The 24,700-nt window shown below is 41.3% G+C and overlaps 1 long non-coding RNA gene across 1 annotated transcript; it reads left to right on the plus strand.

Annotated features, from left to right (window-relative positions):
• Nucleotides 1-748: 748 nt before the first annotated feature.
• LOC107051914 lies at nt 749-22,714 on the plus strand. Its single transcript, XR_001463898.4, has 4 exons — nt 749-810; nt 19,167-19,327; nt 21,784-22,122; nt 22,587-22,714. It is a non-coding gene; the product is annotated as an uncharacterized LOC107051914 (long non-coding RNA).
• The last annotated feature ends 1,986 nt before the right edge of the window (nt 22,715-24,700 follow it).

Raw genomic sequence — 24,700 nt, forward strand, 5'->3', positions numbered from 1 at the left:
TGGGAGTAATGTTTCCCTTTTTCCAGTCACCAAGGACCTCACCCGCCAGCCATGATTTTTCAAATATGATGAAGAGAGGAGGTAGCTTGCTGTGACCCAGGACTGAACCAGGAACCTTTAGATCTTCAGTCTAACACTCTCCCACCTGAGCTATTTCAGCTCATGACAGACCAGGCCAATACTCCCAGATCTTTTCCATCTCTGCAGTGATAATGATCAGAGGATGGGCTTGCACGGGCAACACTGTACTAGGGATTCTGGAGCAAGAAGGGAATGTAGGTGGGTCTTTTTATAGGCAGCTGGAGAAACCTCACAGTCATAGACCCAGATGCTCCTGTATGATCTTAATCACCTCAGTATCTGCTGGAAGTAAAATATGGCTGGATACAAACAATCTAGATTTTTGAACTGTAATGAAGCTAATTTATTGATGCAGATGGTCAATGAAGAGACAAGGAAATGCACTGTTGGACCTGCTATTCAAAACCATGGAAGAACTGATTGAAGATGTGAAGGCTAAGGGTACCCTTGGCTGCAGGAACTGAGACTATGGAATTGAAGATTGTGAGAGAAGTGAGCAAGATAAACAGCAGAGTTCCTTCCCTGGACTTCTGAAGAGCAAATTTAGGTCTGTTCAGGGCGGCTTTCATGGGAAACTGTTCAGCAGGGCAAAAGGCCTCAGGATAGCTGGCTGATCTTCAAGGACAACCTCCCCAGAACACAAGAACAGTGCACAATGTTCAGATTTGAGCAAGCATGGCAGAAGGCCAACGTGGATGAACATGGAGCTCCTGCCTAAGCTCAAACGCAGTAAGTACACAGAAGGTGGAAACAGGGACAGGCTGCTTAGGAGGGATGAACAGACACTGTTCAAGCGCGTAGGAATACAGTCAGGAAAGGCAAAGAGCAGCTAGAGCTGAAATTAGCAAAAGAAGCAAAGGGCAACAAGAAACGGTTTCTGTAAGTACACCAGTAGTGAAAAGAAAGCTAAGAAGAATGCAGACTCGGTGCTTAGTGGAGCAGGAAATCTTATGACAAAGGACATGGAAAAGGCTCAGGTACCGATCTTTGATCTCTGTGGTCCTTAAACCACTTAACTGCATGTGGGTGTGAAACAGTATCTGTGGTAGGAAAGGATACAATTCGGGGACATTTAACCCACTTAGACATCCACGTGTGACTGTAGGGAATATACCTGAGGTGCTGGAGGGGCAAGGCTGCTCTCTAGCACCTTTGAAAGGTCATGATAGTTTCAAAGGTGGGGTGACTGGAAAAGGGCAAATATTGTACCCATCTTCAAGAAGGGCAGGACAGAAGGAGAATCTAGATAACTACAGACAGGTTGCCTTCACTTCAGCTTTTGAGAAGGCTATGTAGTAACAATCATTGATGTTATGCATAAGAGGAAGGTGGCATATTTTGAATACCTTTACTTTAGCTAGCCCTTAACACAATTTCCAATGGTCCACTTATCACTAACCTAGTAAGATATGGGCTAGAAAAGTGGATGATAAGGTGAGTGGAAAATTGGCTGAGCAACTGGCTGAGTAGACTCAACAAGTTGTTATCAATGATGGAAAGAAGCTTTTCTGGTTGCAGTAAATAGTAGTATCCCTCAGGGATCAATACTGGGATGAGCAGTGCCTTGTCTCCCTGTTAAAGACCTGGATGATGGAGCAGACCACATTCTCAATAAGTTTGCCAACAAACTGGGAGGAGCAGTCAATAACCTGAAAGGTAGGACTGCCATGCAGAGGGACTTTGACAGACTGGAGAAATGGGCCGATGGGAATTTCATGAAAGGCAAAAATATGAAGTCTTACATCTGAGGAGGAATAAACCCATGCAACAGTGCAGGCAGTCAGAGAAACAGCTTTTCTGAAAAGGACCTGGGGATCCCGGAGGAAGAGTTGAACATGAGCCAACAATGTGATTTCACAGCAGGGAAGGCCAACAGAATCTTGAGCTGTATTATCAAGACTGTAGGCAGCAGAACTATAGAAATGGTCCCTCTTCTATGTGTGACACTTTTGACACTGCACCTGGAGTTGTGTGTCCATTTTAGGACTCTCCTATGCATGAAAGACGTGGATACACTGGACTGAGTCCAGTGGAAGCCAGTAAACTGCACTTGAGCTGAGGCACAGTGGCCTGTAAGAAAAGGCTGCGTGAGCTGGACCTGTTCAACCCTGAGAAGAAAGAGTTAAGGGTAGATCTTATTGACGTCTGCAACAGAGAATGCAAAGAAAACAGAGTTAAATTCTTCTTGGAGGTGCACAGCAATTGGATGAAAGAATGGTTGGGTGCTGGAATGGGCTGCCCAGGGAGGTGACTGAGTCAGAGTCTCTGAAGGTGTTCAAGAAACATTCAGATATTGTAGTAAAGGACATGGTTTGGTGGGGAAATATTGTTAGTAGGAGGACAGTTGGACAGGATCATCTTGTATGTCTTTTCTAACCTTGGTGATTCTATGATTCTCAGGGAGAACATGGGAGATTTCAATTAGATAGGTTTAAGAACACTTTTTTTTTTTTTTTTTTTTTTTTTTTTTTTTTTTTTTTAAACGATGATGGTGATCCAATACTGGAAGAGACACAGATACACTGTAGGACATGCAGTCCATTCTTTGAAATGTTCAGGACTCTAAAGGACACAGACCTGCCCTAAATGCAGTGTTGGATGAGATGACCTCTGAAGATGACTTCTAGCCTACCTGGTTCTGCAGCTCCATGATTCTGTGTTGCCTGGGCTAATGCTCCCAATATGAAATGCATAATGTGAGGAAATAATAAGTTTCAAAAACTGGATTTCAAAATTCTCTAAGGTTGATGAAGATATATCTACAACAGCAACATCAAATGATTCCTAGAGGTCACCACAGATGGCTGCACAGGATCACAAATTATAGAACTCTAAAAACACACTGTTCTGGTAGAGGGAGTTTCCACCATGTCTTTTAAATGTAACATCCTGCAATATGTAGTGTTGAGTCTATTGCTGTAATTGTTCCAGCAAACACCTGTAATAAATTAAAGATCCTATTTTTGTCTGGGTAGATAGAGGTCAGAATCCAGCTTCAGCCTCTGAAAATGATTGATATTGAGCCAAAGAGCAAAGATTGCCAACCCGTGTATGGCAAATATGCTTATTAATAATGAAACATAATACTGAACTAAAATAATATCCATAACACGAAGCCTGGTCAGTCAAGAAACACTGATTTTTTTGTGCCATCAGCAGTGTTTCAGCCAAAGTATGTAAGAGCAAAACAAAAAAGTGAAACGTGTCACAAAATTGGGATATTCCTCACATCAGTAATAACCCCTCAGAAAAGAAGTATCAATAAAGGCTCAAAACTCATAACTGTACACGATGTAGATGATGCATATTAATTGCATCCTCTTTGAACTAGCATTCTAGCAAGGGTGCTCCAAAATATTATTAAGGGCACTGCAGCATATTGCAGAATGTATTGGCAATGCCAAAAACAGAGGGAAAACAGTAACAGGGCAAAAACATAAGACAGCTGCCAAACACTGATTTTCTTTAAAGGTGGGATATGAAGATACTGGGGCTTTTTAAGACTGAGGAAAAAATGTTGAGTTTTTTTTTTTTTACATGTCTGAGGAAGATAAACATAGTGGTTGAGATGAATTTAATGTATGCACATTCTGTGCATAATTGTACTTGGGGGAACACATTTGACAAGAAACCAATAGTAATATATCAGTGTCTGTCTAGGAGCATCTCAATTGTTACCACGCAGCAACTCATGAGATGTTGGATCTTTACAGTCACTGTCAACAGAGCTTTTATTTCTGTCTTCCAAGAGCACGAGTCTCTGCCACTGGAAATTCGAAGGAAATGAAAAAAAAAACAGCATGAGCTGCAACACATCATAGGTAGCTCAGAAAAGAGGTAAATAAAATCCTAGCTTCACTTTGACTGTTTCCGTATGATAGATTCCAGAAAGTTTGTCAGTGAATGCAAGTATTAGAAAATTAAAAATGAGGGAACTGTATTTTAAAAGGACCTTATGCATGGTCTGGTTGGGTCACACTCATAGGAACTGTGCAGAAGATTGTGGCAACTGTTGAAGAGTTAGAATTCAAAAACTGAATGAAGTGGAATTCTGTCAGAATACCTTGGTGCTGAGCAACTACTCAATTACATTTGGTATCAACAGTGAAATAAACTACAGAATTCCCATAGCGAGAAACGGACCAGTAAAACGTCCCACTGGAGTTAAAGCTCTATGAATGTGGAATACAACTAAGAAAGATTAAAATAGCTCTTCTCCATTGATTCAACTAGTGTCTGGAAGAATCAAGAGTCAGAAATTAACTTTATTTCTGACTGGAAGTAGCTCTGAAGCATTCAATGTTTTTAATACTTTTCAGTTAACAGGAGGCTGACCATGAAAGTATTATAGAAATTTGAGGAAAAATTTACTCCATGCAGAAATGAAAAATATGAGTGATATCTTTTTAAATTGAGAATAAAATCAAAAAATTGAAGTATAAGCACTTGCAACTGATTTAAGGGCTTTCATTCAGCTTTGCTTAGCAAACAGTTCAGGTGCTTCAAGATGTTACTGATTGCCAGCTGTTTGCTATGGGCTCTTTGTAAGAGGTTATCACTCTTTAGCAGAACTGACAGGAGGAAATGTATGTCCATGCACAAACTACTTCAGTACAAGATCTTACTCAAACCCATCTTCACTGGTGATTTAAAGTTGGCTGTCAAAGTCTTAAATCCAGTAAGACAGCCTTAAACATTTAAAAGGGATTTTTGTGCCTTGGGGAAGGGAAGTTCAGGGGCTGAATCACAGGGCTGAGGGGCTAAGTGAAGGGGTGACTGTGAAAAGACCTGCAATTAATTAAGATGTAGGACTTAACGCTTTTACGGAGACTACCTTGGAAAGAAGGAGAAGAGCACTGGAGTATGTCATCCAAGGACTTTGGAAGACCTCAGTGAGTTTCACAGCATAGATAAGAAAATCAAACTGCCTTCCTTTTGCCAATCTCCTACAGCCTCCAGCTCAAATTTCTAGGGGAATACTCTTCATCCTGAAATATAAACTGCTTTGGAACAGGGCAGAGCCGCTGCTCTGCAGAAGGAAAGCAAATGAAACGGCTGACAGCATGGGTGCAGTTTCCTGACCAGAGCACGAGCATAGTAGAAAAGAGGGTGGTTTCTTTCATTTCTATGTAGGTCCTAAACAATGAAACTTGTAAAGTGGGAACATTTTTTTCCAGACTAGGATATACATTTCTGTAGAGAAGAAGAGTTGGAAATATTTTTCTGCATTTCATACAGAAGAAAAACAAAATACATTTTTGACCTATCTCCTCCCTACTGGGAAACACTGTTTTTGAAGATCACCATTTGAGTTGTTTTTAACAGTTGTTTCATGTGGAAATACACCTTTCTGACAATCTAGAGGTTGTTAAATTAAATACAGATGAAATTTTCATGCGAGGAAAACATAGGTTGTCATGTGACTCCCGGGTGCTTTGGAAAGAGAGCTTCTGGAATAAAGAAAAAAAAAAAAAAGAAAAATGTAAATTTCATATCATGGAAATAGCATACCTCATTAAGAAGCTAACCCTATCATGCGTACAGGGAAATGAAAGTACAGCTGAGGCCATCACTTGCTTGCCTTAACAAGCCAGAAGCAATGTTGTTTTTTTTTTCACGTTTCTCAAAACTGTATGTTCAAAATTAGAGATCACTACAAATACAGAATGTTGATGAGAACAGAGAGAGGGAAATTTTGGCTTTAGTCATTAGATGTTGAAAGTTTTTGTCTTTGTTAGTCATAAGGCTATTTGTGAGATGTGGATGGAAGCTAATCATAAACCACTTCTTGTCATTGCCAGAAGCACTTCACAGACACTCTTTGTACACCTTGGTGAAAAGAAAGAAAATATATATTTAAGCCATACATATATGATTTAGGATCGAATTTGTGTCTTGGAAACTACTTATTGATCGGTATGTTCTTAATAGTAGGTCTCTGCAACTGGTAATTTAGTCTGGCCCAAAAATATTTTAAACATTTCTGAAATGCACTTATGCATCACCAGATATTTATTCCTGTGAGCTGTTTCTGCATGTATAGGACACAAGAGAGTAGTATGATAGAGCAAAATGGAAAAGCTTCCAGAACAGATATTGCACGAAAAGTACTTAAAATGTTCAAATAGGGAACCTAGATCTCAGATAAATTAGAGACTAAAAGGAAATATTTTTAAGTTTGTTGTGTATGCCAAACAAATAGGCCGAGTCAGATGAAAGAGCTCATATTGACACCACAGAAACTGTTGGATCCCTGGAGCAAAGTAGACGTGTTTGTTTTTGTTGGCTGAAGAAGACAATCATTTGTCCTAGCATGCTATTTTCAATTTCCTATGACAGCTTTACTAGAAAATACTACAAGTAGACAATTAGGCAAAACAAATTATTTTCTGATTTAGAAAGATCTAAGAACAAGGCATAAAAAAAATAGCAGATACTTTGTTGAGCGTAGTCGTGTAACTGCCAATCCTTGTTATCTCAAATCTAAAGTGTTGTTAGAAAACAATATCAAAATGATAAAGTATTCTAAAATAACATACACAACCAGACTGATCTGTATTTAGATTAAATTACAGAAGGGCAATGATTAAATTTAGGTTGTCATCTGTTGACATTCTCTTTGACACGATGCTGAGAACTACTAAACCTGATGTCTGCTGTATGAAGAATGAAATAGAGCAGGATAAAAAGCCTGATGTGATCTCATGACCCAAGAACTGCCGTCACTTCATAAACTGATGCTATACATCAGAGAATAATGGTCTCAGAAGACAATGTCATGCTTGCATGAAAATATCACTCTTTATATATACTGTGAAAGAATGGGTGTCTCCTTTTCACAAACAGTAGTAAGAGATCTTGCCAGAAAATGCTGAGGCCACCTTTTCTGAGAAGGCGTCTGACACAAACCAAAACAAATGTTGATTGCTGAGACTTATGAGACTGCTGTTCAGGGTCAAAGGCTCTTACTAGCCCTGAGTAGTCTCACATGGGGCTTTCACCTACACCGTGCCCATGGCCAACCACCTGCTCATGTAGGACCTCCATTGGTGTTGTAAACACTGAACAGCCCAAAGATCTCTCCACAGGAGAGAGAGGATGCCACCAGCTCTCCAGGCAGCAGCAATGAATGGCAGAAATTGCCCTGCTAGCAGCAGTACTTAATTATTTTACTGCAGATCAAAAATGTAGTAGGTTGCCAATTTTCTTTAAAGTGGATATGGCTGGATGCGCTGATATGGAGAGTGTCCTTTGAACTGTTTAAGCTGATCCCAGGTAGTTTTCTAAATCATCTCATTGTCCACAGACAGTAGATAAAAGAGTTGATTTTGTCAGAGAGCTAGCTTCATTCTGCTGAGTATACATAAGTACATGCTGAATGATGTACATAGCAATGCTTTGTTGAAAATAAAACTCAGAAGTAATTCTGAAGTGAAGGAAAACAAGTTTCTGGAAGTCTCTGGGATTCTCTTTTGAATGAAATCCCTATCCATAGTTTCTACAGTGCAGTTTTTGTTCCAGAACAACTAAGCACTGTATGGTTAACTCATTCTCACAACTCCTGAAAGCATCCTTCTATTGTGTCTTTATAACACTGTCCTAAGAAACTATGACAGATTTTCTGTCATAAGAATTATCATGATCATTAAACTGCATAATATAAGCCATAAGACTGATGAAAATTAGTCCCTAATTTAAATTCAATGCTTATAATTTAACTAAATCATGTCTTTAAAAAAAATCCAGATTTTGTTTAAAATTTCCAGTGTCATGGGATTTATCAGCACACAGAGTTACTTCTGTGCTAGAAAGATGTCATAAAATCTTTTTTATATTACTGTACTGCACAAAATCTAGCCCTTCCTTTCTCCCAAAAATTACACTGAACCAGCATCTGCAATTACACCATTTGTTCACGATCCTCACATGTTAAAGCCTTACCTTGTTTTCGTCTGAATGTGTTTAGTTTCAGTGTGGAACGTTCAGAACGTCGCACGTTTCTTTATGAGATCGAAGAACCCTCTGTTATTGAATCTCTATTCTCCAGGCCAAAACCACCAAGCATGAATGGTAAATGCTGTGCTCTTGGTCATCTGACACTGCACTGATGCAATGCAGTCTATCTCAGACACGACAGAAGGACAGAAGGGAATAAAAGTGCACTGAAATGCAAAGAGGAATGGAGAAAAGTTTCCAGGCTCTATCTCACTTCTCCTCCCTGAAACCTTTTCATTGAAATATGTTGTGTAGCATCAGTAAAATAAAGTAAAATTCTGGTGAAAGTTAGATATGTATGTTTTGTACCAGTTTAATATTAGCCACAAACACTGGCTTTTACAGAACAATTGGTTACTGATTCAGGAGGGAAATCTCCAAATCATAGGATGGTTGATCTCACTATGAGGCATCCCACAATGATAGTGTTTTGATTTGAGATGTTGCAAAGGGCATCTAAGAAACATTTAATGGCTGAATTACCCCTGACCAAGTTCAGAAATTAGTCATTGAACCTAGAACACCTGTAATTTATACATTCAGTTCATAGTCCAGCTGAAGGTAGAATAAAAGGGTTAAATTCCAGTTACAAATGTTAAATATTTAAACATCTACTTACACATGCATTAAATAGATTATACACAGCTCTTCAAATAATATAAGTTTCAGATACCTTGTACTTGTAAGACTACCATCTTTTTAATATAAAGAATAAATTCAAACCATGGGGCTGGGCTGTATTTCATTTCCCCTCTACAGCTTTCAGTAAGATACCCAAATTCTTTCCGTTTTTCACAGAGCATTAAGAACATATTTTCGTTGTGGATTATATAGTATCAACTGGTAATGTGCCATGTTGTGATGGACCACAAAACAGACTATAACCTGCAGCAAATTTCAGATGTATGAAAGAAATTCTAGTTGAACAACAAACCATGAAAATCTAGGGGAAGCTGGGACTCTTTGACTACAATTAAAGCATGCAGAAAATTTGTTCCACCACTAAGTTTTCCAGTGTTACATGTTTGACAAGGTTTATTCAGCTTGTATGGCAGCATGACTACCAACGTTTGTGCCTGAAATTATTGCCACATATGGATTATACAAATGCTCTGCAAATTAAGCAATCAAGGAAAAAAAAAAAAAACAACAACAACAAAGGCATCATTTACATCCCACTGTATTCCTCTCCACAGCAGGAGACCATAGTTTCTTGATGTCCAAATCGGTATTTATTGAATGGATGCAGTGCTAATCTCTCTGATAAATCTCAGAGAAGTCTTCCATCAACAGGACAGTTTCTTGCATTGCCTTGCCACTACCAGCAAGGTGCAGAGCTCCTAGTTTTTCCTACAGAGCTTGATGCCAATGGATAGTTTCCTCCTCTGTGCATTCAGTTCCTTGGCTTTTGCTAACAATCCAGAAGAGTCCTCCTAGGGACAGCTGTGGTCTTGTAATTTCATAATTTGTCCTCAGGGCTCTCACTAAAACTTATTTCAAATCAGCAATTAGAGTCATTTCTGTCAGACTGACTCAGACCAGAGTCTCCACATGAAAGGTGACATATTATTAACCAGCTCAGCGGCAGTAGGTTTCCAAACATTCTGGATATCACTAAGTCACTTTATTGCTGGTATTGTGTGTCATGTTACCGGAGAAGTAAAAAGATCCACTTTAAGTAGTTGGCATCTGAATGTATTGCAACAAATGTGTTTCTCTCAGCAAGCTTTATGTACATCTAAAACCCTCACAAAGTCACATTTGATGACTTGTATACATCAATGTTACAGTAGTCGGGCGAAAAAATAACTGTAGGCCAGTTTCATGGCCAGATTAATTTTAACTGCAGCCTTGAATTTTTACTGCTCTTTGATGATGGAGGACCACGGTAATCCGTCACAAGTACCGTCAGATGTCACTATCGCTGTATGTAGAGTACTGGATTGAATTTGGTACAGAGGCTATTATTGCTAGCATGAAACAGGCTTACCGCTTCATTATTAAGAAGCAAGGAAAGAGCAGCGTGTGCCTGACCTTTGAATAGCATAGGTGCTTTGAAAGGACACGTTCATTTTCAGATTTTCTTTAAGCTGGTCCCTTCATCCAGAGCTCCTACTGCTCGTAATGGTTATTTTTAGACAATTTTTGCCATATAAACAAATACACTGTAGAGTACATGTGTAACTTGGTGGTTAGAAATCACCTTCCTGTGCTGCACTTACTACACTGTCACTGCATCAGGACAGAAAGACTGGCATCTAATCAGGAAATACGGTGATTTTAGGACATTTGATCTAGAGAAATGCTGAAGAATAGCACAATCAAAACCAGTGTGTTGTAGTGCTGCTGAAAATTTGGCCCTCTATTTCTGCAGTTGACACATTCAGCATGTCGATAGCCCCAAATATTTCACCAGTTTCTTCACACTTTTTATTATGCGGGCCACATCTTTAGCTCAGTAGTGGTGTAACAGATCCTGGCTCTGAGAGGGGCACTCAAATCATTGCATTCATCAGTTTTTTTTCCTGATTCTTGCTGTCATAGTCAGTGGAAGTGTACCCAGGTTCTATTGTTCCTTAACTTAGAAAAGCAACAGTAACAGAGACCAAGTTAGACTCAATTCTTTTCTATACCTTAAAACTTCTATCAGTATCATACAGCCACCAACACTGCTGCAAACAGTGCACACTGCCTGTGCCCACGACGTGAATCTTCACAAAAGACATTATGGACATATCACTCTTCTTTTCCTCGCAGCACCCCTTCTGAGACATTGTTGTGATGGGCTGGGAAATACTGATGGAGACAGCTATGACAACTCAGAGTCAAGTTTGCACACTCTTTCCTTTCATCTGATAAGATTACATTTTTCTTTCTTTCTTTCTTTTTTTACAGACATTTCTGTAGTTCCCTGTACTGTTCTTCATTCTAGCATCTCCCCTGCAGCTCCTCATCAGACCAATAGAATTCCTTCGAGATACAGCATCTGGGTTTTCTATATGGGCAGGAATTCAGTAACTGCAGTAGCTGTGTGAGTAGTGACCAGAAAAAGGTATTCTAAGAAAAGCAGATGCTGTAGATAATGCATGAAAGCCACTGGGCCTTGTAGGTATCTGTTATCCAGAAGCGCTGCCTTGCCAGGTCAGAGTGAGCAGTCAGTAATCCCAGAAGTGGAATAAGCATTGTCAAAGGTGTTGATTATGATAGGGATACGTCCTGACTTCTATTTTTGAGTCTATAAATACTTTTTGAGTACTCTTCTACATTTTATGAGCATTAATAGGCCAGTGAGGTTGTGTCACTGTCATGACCACTGGCTGCTCGGAGAAAGTAAGTAAAACCCATATCTTTAGAGAGACAGGACTTAGGAAAAAAATGATATGATTTTTTTTTCCCCAGATTAACACACTAGCAGTTATTCTTGAGGGGAAAGACTACACTTTGCTTCCTGGCCTCATAAATCCCTATTGCAGATATCAGGACTACTGCTAGAAAAGATCTGTTTGCTATACAAGCAAGTATAGCATGCTTTTCTTATGATAAAAGACCAAAGAGTGATGGGCTAAAACACAACAAAGTAGGCTTGTAGTAAAGAAAATATTACCATTGTTTTCTTTGTGCATTAGATATGGCATAATATATGTGTCAAACAGGGAAACCTAATTATGAGAGCAAAGAGTAAAGTTAAAGACTTGATTTTGAACAGTCTGTCAAGACGCTATAAAACTGAAAGCTGCTTTATGGTTTGTCACAATATAGTGATATGTCTTGTATATACTACTCCTTCTGTATGACTGGCGTAGGGATTCAAAGTCACTTTTCATACACATTTCTGAATTCAGTAGCAAGTTGCTGACTTACTGTCTCATGTTTCTGATTTTTGAGCCTAGTTGCAAAAATTATTACCCTTTAAAGCCTCTTCTGAAATGTATTGGATTAAAATTAGAAAGGATCAATTTAATAAAAGCAGCAACACTTTTTTAAATGCATTAATCTGACCAGAATTATTATGACATTTAAGAGCAAAGTGCAAGGTGCTTGCTGTTCTAGCATTAATCGTGTGCTGGTATGAATGGGATTCATTTCACCTCACTGTAGCTATCCAAAAATAAGTCATCTCACCTTATCTACTCACCTGAATTCCTAAATTAAATCAACAGATAGAGACAGGAATCCCCAGGGGGCACGCCAGCCCATTCTCAGAAAGATGAGAGAAACAGCCACCTATTTCTTACCAATAAGAACAGACAGATCCTATATAATGGGAGATAGGAGCTTAATTTATTTGCCCACTAGTAAAGATCCAGGGCCATTTGAGGTCTCTTTTGGTATCCAAGATATCCATGTGGAGGGGAAGACGTAGCCAAGGACTGACCTATACCAGACCCTTCTACAGTGGCAGCTTGGAGGCTAGACAAGTAGATTCTATGCAGAACTGTGGATATCTATCTTGCAGTTCTATAAAATGTACTGAATAAGTGACTGTTGGACCCTGAATCATGTGTGCTGACTATAAGGGGAACTTCATCACAAGTACCAACACTTACCTGAAAGTGTGAATCAGTGCCACGCTGCCTAAAACTGGTAGGTTTACAGCACAAAGGGAAAATGGGAACTGACCAAAAGTTTCCCAATAAAGATATTAAAAAAAATAAGAAGGCCTCATCAAGATAGCATGGTTCAGGGTCTCTCTTCACACCTTCTGCCTGCTCTGTAACATGGTATTGAGCTGAAGATCTATAACTACCAACTGAAATAATCCCTGAGGAATGAGTGCAAGGATGGTGCATGAAAGACTGAAACAGTATTACAAGCAGTACTTATCACCACTGGTATAGGTTTCTGAAGGCACGTTAGCAAAGTAGCTTGCAATCACCCAGGCTTGCCTGATGCCAGCAGTGGCATGAGCAGCAAGAACTACAACATAGTTTGAGAAGAACAGCATCCTGCTGCTTCACTTGGCTTCTATCAACAGTCCAGGAAAGGGTCAAAGACTGTCTTCCTGAACACACTAATGAGATTGTTAGAGGACAAAAGGGACATTCATGCTTAAGGCAACAAATAGACACATGCGAAGAACTGCTGTGGCTTCCCAGCTTCCCAAGCCAAAGCAAAGTGAAAGCTATGAACCACCCACACTGCTCTTACCGCATCCCTCTGCCTCAGTCCAAGTACTGCAGGAGAGCAAATTGTTCTTGACTTGAGCAATGGGACTTGAAAACCAGGCTTCTGCTCTCTACAGTCTTCAAGTTACATGAGTATCTTAAAAGCATACCCTTCATGAAAGGTGACTTGTTTGCAACGGAGACTATTTTTTTTTAATACTCTTTAATGTTTATTCTCAGATATGAGCTGAAGCAAAGATTCTTTTTTATTCTTGTAATCTTCACCTCTCGACATCCTTATCCAGCTCACAAAGTATGTTTCGCCCAGCCATGGCTGAGCTTCTTTCCTCTTGGCCACTGGTGGGCCCCACGATGGTCTGGACTACTCCACTGATGCAGAAAATGACAAGCAGTCTGAAAGCAGCACCTGGCACAAGCATGGTCCTGTCACCTTACATATCTGGTAGAATGGCTCATTATTTCCTTTGTTAAGTGTTGTTAGCAGCCTCAGTGGTACCCTTTACTTCACAAGTCCTGTGCCTGACCAGGCAAACATCCTGTTTGCTTGCTTATTCTGAAGGTTGGCTTGCTCTGCCCATCCTTAGGAGGCTGAGTACTGCTGCCTGAGGCTGTCCTCAAGGCTCAGTCCACATGCGCTCTCCCATCCATGCACGTTTGCTTGTAGAAGTGGCCCTCTGTGCACAGTGGTAAGCTATAAGGAAGGAAAGCCAATTTCTGAATTGTACTAGACATTTGGAGGCTGTTCAGGAGTTTCAGGGACAGTGGCAGCCTGGGCAGCAGGAATCAAGCTTGTGACAAGGGCAATCACTGCTGTGTGCCACTAGGGGATGTGGATTGCTGCTGAAAAGACATTTGGGGCATCACATGCAAGGTAACATTTAATGAAGGACTGACCGTTGACCCATGACCCCACATACTGACCCATCAAACAAGTGGACTTCTCTCTTTGAGAACCCAGTAAGATAACATTTCTAGAACTCATACAACACAATTGGGAAGAATCGCAAGTTCTCACAACCTGTGTGACTTCATGCTACACATCAAGGATGAATATTTTTTAGAAATACATTTTTTCCCACTGCCAATACTACTGAGGATTTTGCAGCCTTCCTTTTGAGGTGCTCCCAAAGGACGTATGCCAAGGCGGCACCCAGCCCAGCAACGAGCAGAAATAGCACTGGAGGTTCTGTTCATATCAGTAAGGAGAGACTTTTAAATAACCAGTTTAAAACTTCAAAGTTTTGCTGTGTTTTTTTTATTATTATTTATTATTTATTTGGTTGGTGGTTGGGGAAAAAAATATGATGCACACTTATACTCACCATTGCCATTCTGTCTTAAATTTAATCTTTACCCTCTCTAATATAACTTTGCATTTAAACTCTCCAGTTCTGCCTTCCTTCTAGTTTCAGTATCATATGCATATATGCTTTGAATATGCTTTTCTTTTTTGCTTTACCCTCACTGAAGGGGTAAGTGGGAAAAATGATTCCAAACCTCAAATTCTGTTTATTTAGTACATGTTGTATCCCAGTCTGGAGACAGCTGCACTTTCCCAAGAGGTTGAGTGATAACTGACAACACCAATCTGAGTGCTGCAGTCGATACATTGGAGGGAAGGGAAGCCATCCAGAGGGACCTGGACAGGCTGGAGAAATGGGCCCATGAAAACCTCATGAGGTTCAGTAAGGCCAAGTGCAATCCCAGGTATTTATACAAACTGGGGGAAGATCTGCTTGAGAGCAGCCCTGCAGAGAAGGACTTGGGGGTCCCGGTGGATGAGACCTGGACATGAGCCAGCAGTGTGCGCTTGTAGCCCAGAAGGCCAACTGTGTTCTGGGCTGCATTAAAAAAGGGGTGGCCAGCAGGGAGAGGGAGGTGATTGTCCCCATCTACTCAGCTCTTGTGATGCCTCATCTGGAGTACTGCGTCCAGGCCATGGGCCCCCAGTATAGGAAGGACGTGGAGCTCTTGGAGTGTGTCCAGAGGTGGGCCACTAAGATGATCAGAGGGCTGGAGCAGCTCTCCTATGAGGAAAGGTTGAGTGAACTGGGCTTCTTTAGCTTGGAGAAGAGAAGGCTCTGGGGAGACCTCATTGTGGCTGTTTACAAGAATGGTTGGTGATAGGACATGTAGGAATGGTTTCAAACTGAGATGGGAGGTATAGGTTAGGTATTAGGGGAAGTTTTTCACACAAAGGGTGGTGACAGGGAGGCTGTGGATGCCCCATCCCTGGAGGCATTCAAGGCCAGGCTGGATGTGGCTCTGGGCAGCCTGGTCTAGTGGTTGGCGACCCGGCACATAGCACGGAGGTTGAAACTAGATGATCATTATGGTCTTTTTCAACCCAGGCCATTCTATGATTCTGAACTGTACGCTCAATTTAAGTACACTTGGGATGAAAAGCACTGTGTATATGCTGCATGACTGTTATCAAGAGTTAGCTTATAGTTGCTTCCTTTTTTTCTTTTTTTTTTCCTTGGTGTCATAGACTCAGGTATCAGCGTTAGAAGTTGTAAAGCAGTTCAGCATACAAAAGAAGAAAAATACATTGCCAGTATTACCTTGCTTTCTGGTATTTGCCTGTTGAAACAAAGAGCTCTAGTGGAATGCTGGCTCTTAAAATTATGCAGCTATGTCTCACAGAAGCTTAGCGGCCATGGCACGGCAGTAATTGTATTTTGCCTTGGAGTTTTCTGAATTATCAGGGCATGAAAATAAATAATGAAAAATGTGAAGTGGTGGATTCACCGGTGGCTAGGCAGGTACGAGCAGTCTCTCTTCATTAGTGTTTGTATCATGGCACTGCCACTGGAGATCAGTGGAGAGCAGGGCCTGATTGTGCTTGGCACGTACAGCCAGGTAGAGCTTGCCCCAGAGGGGCTGAAATCCAGAGACACGAGCACCAAGAGGCAGGGAGGGCGGCCCTGCATCACACAGGAGGCCAGAACCTCTTTCTCCCAAGCCGAAGCCTTCCAAATCAGAGTGTTTCTCTCTCAAAGTTCTCGTCTCCATCTCACAGGTACCCCTCTATCCAGACAGCCTTTTTTTCCTTTCTCTTTGTGCTGCAAAACCTTTAACGTTCTGCCCACGAGGTACACAATATTGATTTAAAAAACAAAAGTGGTGAAAGAGCAAGGAGGGTCTACTTAGAGTTGTCGAGGTTAGACTTTGAAATGATTAGTCACCTTCCATTTTAGTCAGTGCAAACTATCAGCATTTCTCAACATTTCTTTTAGCACTCATTTACTCGAATAATTAACTCCCGTGACCCTGCCTTGTCACTTACTGGTTAACATGGTCAAATGCTATCATTAACCGCCAGCATTAGCTGTGCTATCTCATACTTTCCATGCACTGATGTGAATACCCTGACTCAGAAGCTCACATTTCTAAATGCAGTCTCTCAGGGGACTCCTCCAGAGTGGTCCCCACGTGCTGCAGTCCCTGTGCTTCCCTGCTCATCTCAGTTCCTCACCCTTGAGCAGCCGCAGAGGAAACGTGTTGGAGGGAGAGCAGGGCTTTACCCTGCGGTGGCCTGCTTTATCAGCAGGGCCAGGAAGCTGCACAAATCCCTGGCAAGCATCCACCTTCGGCTTTCTGAGAAGCAGATAGCATGTTTCAGTCTGTGCTTCTTTTAAAGAGGCAGGCTGGTTTGGGTGAATAGTTAAAAGCATGGAGCACTGGTGCATCATATTTGCCCGTATAAATATATACATGTATGTTCCCATCCAGGGAAAAATGCAAGCAGTACAACACTGTGGACTTTGCAGTTCACTGTAGCTAATAAAATTCTCGGTATATATGTCTCCTGAATTCTTCTATACTGGACCAAATTTGCACACTTTAAGCTGATGGGAAATCTTATAATGGAGACAAATACAGATTTTGACCCGACTATGAAGCTTTCATTTTGCACTCCTTTTAGGAGTACAGTGGGAAAGTGCAACACAATAATCTCCTTCTGTCCTCCTGGTACATGGGAATGAGCAAAATGTCATCAGTCTCAAAGAAAGATTTCTGTTCTTGTCCTTTCGTATCCCTACTTTGCATCACACCATTATCACAGCATATAAAGTAACGGCAGAAGTTGAACAATTCATGGGAGACTTTCATTTAGATTCAATCCAAACTTGAAAAGCTGCCTACCCCGCATTGCCACAGCGTGGCATGTTTTTAAGCTAGGAAATATGCTGCATTCAGCAACATCACGTAATGTTAATTGCTGAATAATCTACCCTGCGGTCCCCAGTGTCAGTGCTGTAGGTGACAAGCGGGGTTAAAAACTGAAACTCTGGTTATTAATTTTGTCTTTCTCCAGCAAAGATATTCTTTTCATTATGGAGGTTATCACTGAGCTTGATTTGGGGGCAGTAAAAAAATACTTTTATACCCATCCTAGTGGAAAATCTCTAAGCTGCTCTTTGGTACATCTAAGAATTCCAACGCTCCCTCTGGGAACAAAATCTAAAACAAAATCCGGTATGAAGGGTTTGCTCCAATGCCAGAAGTGCTCTAATTAATGTATGTGGTGTTTGTGGTGATAAATGGGGTCTGTCAGAGGGTAATAATTAATTATTAATAATCTGAACTTCTCAAGGTCATTTTGCCCTTAGGCTTCTGAAGTGTCCTCCACGACCAAAAAACTGATACTGTAAATAAACAACTCTTAATTTGCTACACATGGAGTAGGGGCATGTTCTTGCATCGCTGCTCTCAGCCCCCCTCAGAAGCAGGCATTTCATTTCTAATACCCTGGCTACTGCCCTCCCACCCTCTGTTTGCACTCACTTATCTGTAGTGCAAATGGCAGTGTTGACTCACACTGTCACTACAAAGCCACCCAGCCTCTTGGTAGCAAGGATTGGTCCGCAGCCTGTTTGATGACAGTAGCCCTTATGTGGATGAAATGCTCCTGTTCCTCCGTGTTAATATTCCTACCTCTAATGTGGTGGCCTACTTTGTAGCTGGAAGGCCTGTGACTACAAGAGGGACGTTAAATGTTAAAATCAGGGGGAGTTTTTAAAAGCAATCGTAACACCAGGGAGAAAAAAATAAGAGAAATAATCTTTTTTTTTTTTTTTTTCTTTTCCCTTTTCTGAAACTCTAATCGCTGTTCTACATCTGTCTACTCATTTACCCTCTGCTAACTCTGTCAGCTCCCCCTTTCCCAACAGTTCCCTCATGGAAAAACTGGGCAGGAAGAGGTCATTGAAAACATTCTTGGGGATTGAGGCTACCAGGGCTTGCTGCTGCACAATTACGCAAGCAGATCCTTTTGAAAACAACTTTTAAGAAGGAAATGGGGAGCTTACAGCGAACAAATGAGAACAGTGCTTATTGTAACTGTGTGCCTAGCACTGACTTTTCAGCCTGATCATGTAATTTTGGCTGCCCTAAGGTGTAACTGCAGGACAGTAAAGTGAAAAAAAAAAGTAAGTAGATGGCGTTATGTTCATCGTTTTAGCCTTTATTCTGTAATTTAAACTCCTAAAAGGAACAAACAAACAAACAAACAAAAACAAACCAACCACCCTCTTGATCCTTAATTTGAAATTAACTCATTTCTTTAAAACACATGTTTAATAGTAAAGGAAACGCACTGTGTGAGCATAGGTGGCAAAGCGCACACTTCCACTTGCAGTGCACTTACATAAGTCGTTTTCCTGTGAACACTCCAGGCTCTTTCATTTATTTTTTTTTCACGTGGGCTTCTTTCAAGGGTTTTGAAATGGTGAACTTAGATCACAGAGCTGAGCTAGGTAAACACAGTTATGGATTCCGAGTAATCTTTCATTGCCAATCAAAGTAATGACTTTCTTTTGCTTGCCCTTTTTCTTTCTCTCTCTCACTTTGATTTATACCCTGGAGTTTTGCACAGTGATTTTTCAGAAGCTCCAGAGAAGTTAAAATAAACATGTTTAGTGTTGAATAGATTCATCTTCTCTCCATATTTTCCCTCAGGTCTTTTGCCATGTTCATAGAGCTGCCTTACAGAATCTCTGCCGCTGTGTGACAGCCCCTGCTGCTGCCGTCTGCAGCCGGAGACATCCTTTAGGAGGAAGTGGGAGTTTCTCTTATGCAGGAGTGGCAGCACTGTGCTCTTAAAATTGCTTGCCGTCTGGGTAAGGAAATATGTCCTTTGTAGGTCACTGGTCAAACTGTCACATCTGTGTGCTCAAACATCGAGGCTGAAAGCCTGCTGTGGCAGTGGGAGGCTGTGCAGGGGCAGGGTCCAGGTGCAAGGTCAGGGTCCAAGTTTGGGAAATACCTCCATTATTGACTCACTGTGTTACGGATACGTTCTGCACGTTCACAGGGAAAGGATAGGACATGGAGAGCTTTCGGCTCTTCTCCTGTCCTCCCCTCTCCACTCTGTTTTTAGTTTTGGTGTTTTCACCTGTTCAACACAAGTGCACAAAAGCTGACTGAAAATAACTGTGCGTGCTGAATCTGACACTACTCAAATGTATGTACAGAAAGGCTGAATTTATTATAAGAACTATCTCATGTTTTCAACTGGTGCTGCAAGTACAGCCTACCTTAGTGTAATAAACAGACTTAAATCAGAGGAGCTACTTACCATAAGTAGGGGCATAATTTTAAGATAAAGTCTTAAAATTATTACTTTTCTTTTTAAATGCTGCTGTCTTTGCTGAATTATATTACAGAAATCCAAGGCTGGTGTTTAACAGGCGCAGGGTGCAAGCCACAAGAGTGCAGCCATCGTTGCACTGTGTTTATCCAGTTCCCTGTAGATTGATTTTAATGTGTGTTTATTTTTACGCTGCTGCCTCTGTGGAAAGCAGGACCTGGAAAAAAAAATAATAAAACCCTCTGGCACAGCTGTGCAGATGTCCCTAACCGATACTGTAATGACATTCAATATTACTACCAAATGAATTTCTAATACTTGGTAGCTGCCACACACTTATTCTGTGCGTGCCTCTCCTCCTTTTGCTCAGCTTGGTTTCTGGTTCCTTTGCTGTTGTCGCTCTTGATCATTAACAGACCAGTGGCATATTGCACTCACAGCTGGCATGGTGCTTTCCTGTCTATATGCCTTCATGTAAGAAAGGCACTGAATCGATGCCTTGACAGTGTGTCTAAAGGTTGAAAGAATAACTAAAAAAAATTGCTGACACGTGTTTGTTTTCTCAAAATAAACCTTGTGCCCATGACGCTATAAGCTCCAACCACCTATGGGATATCTTCCTCCATGTCAGAAGAAATCCCCTTCTGACATGGAAGTCCTTTCCCTTCTCCAGATTGTTCCCCTACAAACCAAGATCATCGCCAGAGCTACAGTGCAGCAAGGGGAGCCAGCCCTCCCGCTCAGCCCTGTGTCAGGAGAGGCCTCACATCCAGGCCCACCCTGGGTCCCTGCAGACAGCCCTGTCTCCAGGCCCACCTCCAGCCCAGCAGTAGGCCCCAGGGCGGGGCTTACAGGGTGGGGCTGGGGCAGCTGCTGCAGGGTAGGCCTCGATGCTCTGAGAATCTTGTGTCTCTATTAACACCAACGTGCGGCTTGAGGCACCTTGGTGCTACCTGATGGAACAGGAACTCTGCCTCAGCTGCGGGAACATGGTGTCTCAGGCCAAAGAGCTCCTGATGCTTTGTGTAGAGCACTTGTGCTTTCACTTGAACTCTTGCCTATAACGTTTGAGGTGGAAGCTTCTGTTCCTTCTGGTGCTTTTCCCATGGGGTTTGACATAAATAAAGAACTGAAAATTAGGTGGGATACCCAAGGCTTCTAAGTCGCTTTGCACAAACAGGGTGTAATGTTCTGAAATGGGAGTGTCGGACTTTGGCTTTCTTAAATTTCCTGGCTATTGTTGATTTATATCAGATCTTTAAAGCTATTTAAACAAGTGTGTCGTTTGCGTTTCCTCAGTATAAATGAGTGAAAAGGATGACATATTTCATTGAAGTTTTTTGTATGCAGTATTGTCAGAAAGACCCAGAGGGTTCTTCTGGCATCAGCACATCCATTAGGCAATTGTTGCTAACGTGCATAATACGCATCAGGTAGACTTTGTGGCTCCAAGACGTCTGTCATGCTGTCTTCCTTTAAACACATGCCTATAATATTTTGTGTATGACATATAGAAAAACATATGCATCTGTGGCGTGTATGTATATACTACAGATAGGCATCCACAAAACTCTCTAGTCTCTCTTATAAAACACACAGAACATATGCCATATGTGGAAAAATTCTGTACTAAAGTAGATGTTAAAAGTTTTTATGCATACTCAGATGATTTTTCAATCAAGCTCACTGTCAGGAGCTTTTAAGAAAAAGAGATCTTTCAAAGCTATCAAAAGGAACTGTTTGCTGTATGATTACTGCTAGTGCTTACTTTCAATTAAAACTATCCTGACAAAAAGCAAGAATAAAAAAGTATGTGAAAATAAGTACCTTGAGAGCCATTCTGTTACACTAATTCTTGCAATTCTTTGTTCCTAAGAGTGCCAGAGGCCAGTTACAATTCTGAGAGCAGTTCACGAGGATATCCCTTTTTACCAATTCACACTTGGTCTACACTAATGGTATTTTTCTTTCTTTTTCTTTTCAAAGTGGCGATAAAAGCACTGAGCTCTGTGGCTGAGTTCAAAGCTTTGCATCAGTGGTTGGAGACAGCAGAAGGCAGGCTGCAGCCTGCAGCCACAGGGAGTCGTGCCCTGGAGATGGGGACACAGCTCATACCTCATCATCGTGGCCAGTGGGCAGTCAGCAGCTCAGCCTGGCCGCATGGTCTCCAAAGCTGGGAAGGCAAACCGCAGCAAGCAGCTGGGCAAGCAGAAAATACAACACAGCAAGGCTTCTTTTGACCTCCTTCTCACTCGCATGCAAAGCTGCCTTTACCAGAAAAGTCCCTGGGACAGCGCTTCTTTGGCAGTATTCTCTGAATTCCTTGTGAGTACGTTCTTCTGAAGAGTGCAGACTTTGAGCTCAGTGCCTCGTATGTGCAGCTTAAAAATGTCCCGATGAAATTACCAGCCGCTGAAACATGGCATGTACAGGGCCAGACCTATGCCACTGATGCTTTGAATAGCATCCTCTCTGTGTAAGGCTTTCAGTGAAGACTGTACATTCTGGGAGAGGTTCCAATTTCAGGAGTACAGCAACCAGACTTCTAAACCTAAGCCATGCCTTTACCACTTGCTGGTACCTCTATCAAATCAACAAGCCTTCACAAGGCTGTGTTTCTTAAACTCAAGCCCTGTACAATGACAAGTGAAAATAAAAGTCCAGAAAGGGTACAACACCTAAAATGTGGGAAAAGGAACCTATATTTTCAGAATATTACATAGATATTTTTTTTCTTCATAATATAAAAAATGAGATTTTCTCGCAAAGTAATTTTACTTTTTTTTCAGGACATACAACTGAAGTGCTGAGAATACTACAATAGTCATTCATCACAGTACAAAAGAAGCCAAGTCCAAGTCGTTACAGAATGTATCCAGCAGTTGCACTGGTACTGTTTTCACAAGTACAACAAAAATATTTCTCGCTGAAAGACAGCAGCATAGACTGACTAATATCAGGTGTGCAAAATAAAAAATAATAATAAAAATAATTAAAAAGAGTATAACTTGATTTATAAAGAATAGTGCTTTCTTGTTTTAAAACATGCAGACACACTGGGGTGGGGAGCCAGGGAGTACTGTGTTGTTATGAATGAAGGAGATTAATCCCAAGTCATATATCATAACCTAAATGTCAAAAACGTTGTGTGGGTTAAACTGATAAGTTGTTAACGTTAAATAACCAGAGAATATTAGTCAAAAACTGTTCCAAGTGAAGATTTGATAGATAGTTTCTGAGAAAAAGAAAAAAAAAAAAAGAATGCTCATTTCTGAAATGGGCCTTGGAGACATTCAGATATTATTTAATGGGAAGTGAGCTTTTCCTGGAACAGGCCACTGTGCAGGAGAATGACTGAATAGGATGAAAGGCTCCAATTGCAGAATCACAAGGTGGTATCTATCACTTCAACCTTTTCATTTCCCAGCCAGACATATGGCTGAACCTTGTAATTTAAATGCAGATTATCTGTCCCAGCAGGAGCGCCTGAACACCCTGGAACCAGGGTCATGTTTCAGTAGGGGCGTCAGGATCGGTTTCATCTTGCATAATTTCAAAATATTTTGTTCTCTACCAAATTGAAATATTTTTTTCATATCTTTAGAGGATGAGTTTTTTACTCCTTTAAGAGGAAAAGCATTTATTTTTGATTTTCAGTACTGCCTGAAAGCTAGTTTGTCTCCTGTTTACACAGTAGAAATGAATCTCCCCATTTACAGTACCAGGATGGCTGAACTTCAGAGTGTTTGGCACCGCAGCCTGGATGGAACTGCAGTGGACATTGCACAGTGGTGAGCTTTATGTCAAGGGCCTGCTGATGCAGACACGTCGTTTAGTCATGTAAATGTAGGGATTTCATTAAAAAGCAAAGTAAATAGGTTTGTGAGTATAGGCACATTGGCCTTAGCACACGCAATTACTTGCCAGGTTTTTGAGCAGAAGTCAGTAAGAGCAACATACACACGTATCAAAATTATCCTGGGACCTGGACAAAATGCAAAAGCCTGAATCGTACGGATCCACGCTGCCCACTCTCCAGCACTGTCCAATCCACTAAACACTTACTCTCCAGAAACATCCTAGACTGCCATCAAATCCCTCAAAGCAAAGTTTTGAGTGGGCTCAAATGCAGCCCAAGCTGAGGAAATGCCACACATTTCTCACCTAAAATCTGTTAAATCTGTTATGCTGTGGACTGACCAGACAAGATGTCTGGCTTCTTCTGAAATCCCCAAGGGCACATAGCCTAGTGTAGTCTGAGTTCAGCTTTCAGGATCTCTGGTGATAGCCATCTCACCTTGGAAATGGGGCACTTCTTGAACTGAGAGGGTTTTAGGCTATGGCTCCTAGATACCAAAAGAACGCTCATGTTGCTGTGCAAGGGATATTCAGAGAAGAAGGAGTGAGCTCTGCTGCTGCTAAAGCTACGACACTGTGTACGTGGTGCAGAAAAAGCCACACAGAGAAGAGGAAAGCAAGAAAGATGAATTCATATTTTAATATATTTTAAAAATATTATAAGGAATTGTGTTGCCAGTAGGAACAGGGAGGTGATTGTCCTCCTGTACTCAGCTCTGATGAGGCCGCACCTCGAGTACTGTGTGCAGTTTTCAACCCCTCACTACAAGAAAGACATTGAGGCCCTGGAACCTGTCCAGAGAGGGCAATGAAGCTGTGAGGGAGCACAGGTCTTATGGGGAGTGGCTGAGGGAGCTGAGATTGTTCAATCTGGAACGTTGCTCTCTACAACTTCCTGAAGTTGAAGGACATGGTTTAGCGAGAACCATTGGTGAAGGACGAATGGTTGGACTGGATGATCCTGTGGGTCTTTTCCAGCCTTAGCGATTCTATGATTCTATGATTCTATGAAGGGAGGTTGAGGGGAGGTGGGTGTTGGCCTCTT

The sequence above is a fragment of the Gallus gallus genome, chromosome 1 (assembly GCF_016699485.2).
Source record: "Gallus gallus isolate bGalGal1 chromosome 1, bGalGal1.mat.broiler.GRCg7b, whole genome shotgun sequence".
Classification (NCBI taxonomy): domain Eukaryota; kingdom Metazoa; phylum Chordata; class Aves; order Galliformes; family Phasianidae; genus Gallus; species Gallus gallus.